This window comes from Triticum aestivum, chromosome 3D (genome assembly GCF_018294505.1).
Source record: "Triticum aestivum cultivar Chinese Spring chromosome 3D, IWGSC CS RefSeq v2.1, whole genome shotgun sequence".
NCBI classification, from domain to species: Eukaryota; Viridiplantae; Streptophyta; class Magnoliopsida; order Poales; family Poaceae; genus Triticum; species Triticum aestivum.
Window position 1 is genome coordinate 270,247,477 of NC_057802.1, and position 7,288 is coordinate 270,254,764.

Sequence of the window (7,288 nt, forward strand, 5' to 3'; positions counted from 1 at the left end):
ATCCCAACTCTGTTATCCTTCTGTCGATCTTCGCCTTCTACTGTGAGGCGTACCTCGGAGTGATGTCCTCCGTGGCTCTGCTGCGCCACTTCTTCTTCCTTCGCATCAATGATGTTCGTACCTCCGGGTGCACCAACTTCATCGCGGCCGGCAAGGCCAACTTGATCTCGAAGGCCGAGAAGAAGGCCGACGACTTCAGGGGTAAGTGGGTCATGATGGATGCCAAGTGCGTCCACCCATGCTTGGTGCTGCCAACGGAAATGCCCCAGTCTGACGTGGGGTGGTCTTGTGTGAAGCTCACTGACGACCGGGTGGCGCCGGTGTTGGAGAAGATGAATGCCGACCTGAAGCCTGGCAACGCGAGGGCGGCGAAGGTGACAGGGGCCATGCTCCTGTGGGAGTTCCTGATGCTGCGCGTGGCCCCGCTTCAGGCGCGTATGCGCCCCATGTGGAGGCTTGGGGTGAAGAGGACAAGCTTCGCCTGAGCCCGACAGCCCTGCCTGCCGAAGAGTTGGCCGTGGCTCTCCGCCTCCTGGTTGGGGACGACTAGGAATACCCGCCGAGCGCCTTCGTTCCCCTGTTCCTCCGCAAGGACGGGGCGCGGGTTGCGGCCGCCATGCCCACCTTTGGTGGGCGCAGACTAGTGCCGCCAGCGCCTCCTGCTGTCTCGGCTGCGGCGGCGCTAGTGGACTTGTCCACTGACGACTCTCGCCAGGATGAGGAAGAGGAGGACGACGAGGAGCACGACTCGGAAGCGACCCCTGAGGGGATGGGGGAGACTTCCCCCTTGCGCAAGGCCGACATCCTCCACGCCCTTCCTGACGACGACGAGGCCGTCGTCCACCGGGAGAAGGGAGAGCTGCCCATGATCCCGACGAGGGGCCGGTCGGCGCTGATCTCCCGAGATGCTGCTTCCGGCCCACCTGCTGCTCCTTCTTCTGCTCCTGGGGCCCGTGCGCCCGCGCCCCAGGCTAGGAGGCTCTCGGGCTTCAAGCTTAGCAAGAGGAGGGTGGACTACACCGCCGTGGACCAGTAAGTGCTCTTGCCTTGTTTCATTCTTGCTTCTGCTGCTTGACCTTGACGCTTCCCGGTTGCGCGATCAGGCCAATGCCTGCGGCGAAGAAGAGGAAGGAGGAGGCGATGGTGCCGCTCGAGACCAGTCCGCCTGCTCCGGCTGTGTCTCCCTCCGTGGAGAAGGGCAGCGCTGGCGCTCATGTCCCTCAGGAGGAGTCAGCCCTTGTGGCCCCGCTGGCTCTAGAGGCGCCGGTGTCCGGCTCGGCTGCCGAGGTCTCAAGGCTCAGGAGCCCCCAGTCTCCCAGGCCTTGGTGACGACACCTTCTCCTTCTCCTCCCGCTATGCCACTGATTCCAGGTCCTTCTGCTTCTCCTGGTGTCTTGGAGCGCGCCCTTTTGGAGATGGCCCAGCTGCGAGAAGATCTCCAGGGTGCCGACTCCCACCTGGTAGCCGGGCACCTGGAGCTGGTCTCTGGCTGGCTTCATTCCGACGTGTGCGTTCGAGCGACGCTGGGCCAAGCCGCGGCGGCCTCCGAGAAGGAAAAGCAGGCCACCGCCCAAGCTGCGGCTGCTCATGAAGTGGCGCTGAAGGATGCCGAAGCCGCCCAGGATCGCTGCCGGGGGCTGGAGGCCGAGCTGAAGGCCCTGCGCGACAAGCGTGCGGAAGAGGCTCGTGGCCGCGAGGCGAAGGAGGAGAAGATGAACGCCCGGGAAGACTCCATCAAGGATCGCGATGCCGAGCTAGGAGAGTTGGCGAAGGCGCGGGCCGCGGAACGCAGCCGACTGGAGGAGCTGGAGCGGAAGGTGGAGGCGGAGAAAGCCAGTCTTGATGCCAAGGCGAAGGTCCTGGCCGAGGACCGCGCAGCCTTCATGCTTCTCGAGGAGAGGTCCCGCGTGGCACTGAAGGCGCTGTAGGAGAAGGGCTTGGAGAGGCCGCTGACCACCGACGAGGACGGCCCCGCCCAGCTGCTTCCCTAATTGGTTGACGCGCTTGAGGAGGTTGTGAGCGGCATCGATCCCATGGCCGAGGAAGAAGCCCGCGTTCTTTCCTCAGCTGCGTTGACGCGTGTCTTCAGCCACCTCCATCTTTGCGATCCCGATGCCCGCCTTGACGAGCTGCTGGAGCTTGTGGACGACGAGTGTTGTGCGGCCGCTGCCGCGGCTGTGAAGGGTCAGGTGAGGCCCTGCTGAAGAAGTTCCGCGCCTTCGCTCTCGCGCCTCTGACCAGCGGTGCTCCTGATCCTGCAGCCCCGACCGGTGGTATAGGTGAGGGCGACGCCATCAAGGAAGGAGCACCCTTTGCTGGTGATGGCGGTGCCCAAGGGTGACCTGCTCGCGGCTGCTTTCCTGTTTTACTCCTGCAACATGCATCATGCCTCGTGGAGGCGTTTAAACTTGTGTTTGATATTTGGGAGAACAACATGTCTTGTAATATTTGCTTTGAGATTTTGCGCTTTTCTTCCTATTTGCTTTACATTCTACGTCGACAGAGCCGGCCCCGCGCATACCTCGGCCGCCGTTGGATCGTCCGGAGACCAGGACGAGACCAAGGGGTGACGGGCTACGTGACCAGTTAGGCTCCTGAGTCGCGATGCTCAGGAGTCCCCCTTGATGCGCAAACAACTTATAGGAAGGGGACGCAGGAGTAGGTTTAGTGTTCCACGTCGGCAGGGCCCGGCCCCGCGCATACCTCAACCGCCGTTGGGCCAACCGGAGATCAGGACGGAACCAAGGAGTGAGGGGCTACGTGACCAATTAGGCTCCTGAGTCGCGATGCTCAGGAGTCCCCCTTGACGTGCAAACAACCTTCATACCTTTGTCCTCGCCGAGGCTCGGCTCAGGAGGGGCGCGTGACGACCAGGTCCGGGGGACCTGGCTGGGTGGCGTACGCTTGGGCGTGACCTGAACGCAGCCCCCATGACCAGCCCCCTCACGCGACTCTCCCGAGGGGAGGTGTTGCGATGAGGCCGGACACTGAGCTCAAGGGCTCCCTGAGGTTGATACGGCCGCGAGGCCGCCCTCAGTTGTTTATCACCAGTGCAGAGCATAGCGCTTCCGCACTTGCATGGGCATAGCCACTCCTCGGCAGTGTTGACGGCCAGCACGGAGCATGGTGCTTCCACTGGTGCGTGGGAGGGGACTCCCTACTGCGGAGAGCCCCCGGGGCGTGTACAACCCCGCCCTGACACGTGGCTTGCACGGCAGGGCTAGACGAGGTGTGGCTAGGCACTCGCGAGCCAGCGCGGGACTCACGAGGCCCTACCTCAAGGCGGGTTGCACCTGGTCTTGATTCTTGATGACTGTGGTGGCCCTGCGAGGTGGTTAGACAACCTGCGCCGAACGAATCTCCTGAGGCTATCGCATGAGGGGGCCAAGCACCAACGACCCCAGGAGGTGACGTGAATGGGGCCGGCCCGCCAGACAGAGCTCAGCCGTTGGGTTTATCAACGCTACAGGGACGGGCCCGAGCACAGACGCCGTGCCAAGCCTCCTCATGCGAAGGATCTTGAAGAAAGGTGCTCGGCGTGCGGCTCCCATTGCGGGTGACAATTAAGCAGGTAGCAGCCATATATAGATCATGCATGGAAAGCGAACTGACTTAGGTAAATGCACGAACGATTCATGCCACTAGGTCAGGCCGGAGCGGCTTGGGGATGATGCAGCCCGTGGGGCACCCCCAGCAAGGTAAGCTAAAGATGTAAAGGGATACATGCCACAGGGACAGACCCACGCGGCCTGGGAATGATGCAGCCCGAAGGGCGCTCCCAGCTAAGTGAACTTGGAAAATGTCACCTGGTTCCGTCGTAGAAGGGGTGTTGGGGCAGCTCAAGATGTGTGGTGCAGGGGTTGCTCCTAATGAGGTGCCGGGATTCTGAGCCTTGGGAGGCCCTGGGGGTCCAGGTGGGTCCTTGAGGACTGTCTCCATCTCCGCCAGGACTGCGTGGTGCCTGGCCTCCTGAGCCGCCAAGATGCTCCGCAAGCCGCGCTGGAAGGCGGACGCCACGCTCGGCAGGCCAAAGGGCATGCGAACGTAGCTGTGAGGTGGGCCCTCGCAGCATCCCACGCGCGAAGGCCAGAAGAGCTCCTGAGACGCGGCCCTGTTGAGCCCTGGGACGTCGATGCAGACGCGCAGCCCGGCATCCTCGCCTAGATGGGGAGCTGCGCCCAGTGAGCGGCGGTCGCCGCGCATGGCTCTTGCATCCTGCAGTTCTCGAGTGGTCTGGGCAATGAATTCCTGAGTGCCGGGCGCTCCTCATCTGGTGTCCTCCTGAGGGAAACGTGCTGCAAAGCACGCCTCCATGTGGTGTCCGAGCGCCTCCCTCGTGATCCTGGCGTGGGCCACGGTCGTCCCAACGTCCTCCGCCATGTCCTCCTCCTCGGCCGTAGCCCGGGTCATTGCGCTCGGGGCGTCGACCAAAGCGTCCATCCCGGATGGCCTTGAGCTATTGACAGTCGTTGGTGTTGTGGTTGTGCATGTTGCGGAAGTCGCAGAACGGTCGGCTGCTCTTGGACGACTCAGGCTGGTCCCTGCCGCGCTTCATGTCTGGCTCCGCCGCGAGCACGACGACTCCCTTGCGCTTCACATCCTTGGCCTTGGCTTTCATCTCCTCCGGGTCGGTGGCGGGGAGCTCGAGGAGGGAAAGGCACCCTTCCTCATCTCTCGCGCACTTGGTTGCCAGGTTGAACAGCTCCAGAGATGTGCACAGCTCCTCGTGGATGGCGAGCTCCTCCTTCATCTTGACGTCGCGGACACCATCAGAGAACGCCGAGATGATGGCCTCGTCCGTCACCTTGGGGATCTTGAGGCGAACGTTGTTGAAACGCTGGATGTACTTCTCGAGGGTCTCTCCTGGTTGTTGCTTGACGCGGCGCAGGTCACCCGCGGCTGGGGGGCAGTCGTGAGTGCCCTGGAAGTTGGCGACAAAGCGGTCGCGCATCTCGTCCCAGGAGGAGATCGAGCCCGGAGGCAGGTTTAGGAGCCACGAACGAGCATCGTCCTTGAACACCATGGGGAACCAGTTCGCCATGACTTTCTCGTCGCCGTTGGCCGCCTCGATGCTCAGCTCGTAGAGCTGCAAGAACTCTGCAGGGTCGAGGGTGCCATCGTAGCGAGGAGGCAGATCCGGCTTGAACTTGCTCGGCCAGGCGATGCTACACAGCTCGGGGGTGAAGGCGCGACAGCCTGCTGTGGTCGCCGGGGCTCGCCGTGCAGGTGGAGCTTGATCTTGGTGCGCCCGCGCCGCCACAGCAAGTGGTGCACGGCCCTGCCGCAGCAAGCGATCCTAATGTGGCAGTGCGAGGAGCGGTGGAGCATTCTCTTGCGATCGAGGAACTTCTTGACAGCTTCTTTCTTCACGCGCGGGTGCTTGGCGCGGCAGGTCACGCCGCGGGGCTGCTTGTCTTGGTGTCAGGGCGCCATCTTGGCGCAGAGGTGGTGGAGGTGCTCCGTGAGCTACGTCGCCTGTAGCCGGCGGTGGACGAGGCAGCAAGAGGGATGGTGCAGGGGAGCCCCCTACGGCGCTGACGAGCTCGGCGATGCGGTCCAACCAGTCCTCGCAGAGGTCTACCGGGCGGTAGCGCAGGAGCTCGTGTGCCATGAGCAGTGCGGCCCGCGCGTCCGTGGGAGCACGACGAGCGTGAGATGACGAACCGGCGGGGGTCAGTGACGGAGTGGCGGTGCGGCCATCCCGCCGCACCAAGGGGTGCAGCGAGGACGCCTGCTTCTTGTTTCCAGCCGGGCCGGTGGCAGAGTTGGCGGCGGGTGACGGAGAACGACGGGGAGGCCCGCCGACAGGAGTCGTCTGAGCGACGCGGGCGGCAAGGGCGGCCCAGTGCTCAGCGCGGGTGCGACGAGCATCCGACATGGTTGTGGTGGAGCGGTGAAGCACGGATCGACGAGAGTAGGGCATCAGCGCACCCCTACCTGGCGCGCCAAATGTCGTATTTCGGGTTCCGGCAAAACCCTTGAGGTTCGAACACTAGGGTGCACACAAAGATCTCTCCTCTTCCACGCTCTCACACTCCACGATCTCAAGGACTAGCTCGCCGAACCCAAAGAACACGAGGACACAAGATTTATACTGGTTCGGGCCACCATTGTGGTGTAATACCCTACTCCAGTGTGGTGTGGTGGATTGCCTCTCGGGCTGAGGATGAACAGTACAAGGGGAAGAACAGCCTCCTGAGGTGAGGTGCTCTTGTGCTTGGTGGGTCTGAGGATGAACTGAATGAGTTCGAGACGAGTTGCCCCATACTATGGTGGCTAGCCCTATTTATAGAGGCCCTGGCCCTCTTCCCAAATATTGAGCAGGAAGGGATGCCACAACGGCCAATTTAAAGGGGGACAGCTAGTACAAGCTATCATGACAAAAGCAGTCTTCGCCTGCCAAAGGCTCTGGTGGTGACGCCGTCTTGGGCTCCACGGTGACCTCTGTCCTGCCGTCCTGCTGGTCTTGGTCTCGTTTGCAGAGATATGGAAACCTTTGCCTGATGCCTTGGTACTCCTCACCTGCGCTTGCCTCCTTAGCACCAAAGAGGAAGCAAGGACACTATGCGCGGTGGCGCCCGCCTGGCCTTGGTCGTCATGGCTTACGTCACAGGAAACCTCGCGAGGTACCCCCTTGCCTTGATCTCTCCGCCCCTCACGCGCCAGCCTAGTGAGGCCGCTCCCGAGGAGATCTTGAGTCGTCCGCCTCGCGAGGCTTGGCCCCTCGCGAGGGTCTCGAGTGCTTGTTGGCGACGATGGGCCGTATGGGCCCGCTTGTGGAGCCATGTCGTGGGCCGCAGGCAGGCAAGTATGGGGACCCCCGTTCCCAGAACGCCAACAGTTAATCACAACCTAATCATGTAGTGTTTGAGGGTTGTAACTAATGCATAAAAACTGGGTAATAAAGGGGTATGATCAATGTGTTACTTGCCTTGCTGACGATCCGCAAACCCTAGAGACTCGTAGTAGCACGCTTCACACTCCGGAAATTCTATCGCAAACAAACAATAGCATACATAAGCACTCAAGCATAGATGCAAGGGTAAAACTCAAATAAGAAGATCTAATCTGAAAGTTCAACTGAAGAGATTCGATTTGCAAAAAGAATCGGTCAAATCGGAGCTACGGAACTGAAACTACGGTCAAAAGAACTTCAAATTTAAATCTACTTGAAACCAAATTTCAAATTGTCAAAACCTTGTTCAAGATGATTAAACAGAAAGAGGGGCTCAAGTCGAAGATTTTGGCATTGGTTTCACTAGATTTGGACGAACGGTTAAAAAGTTGC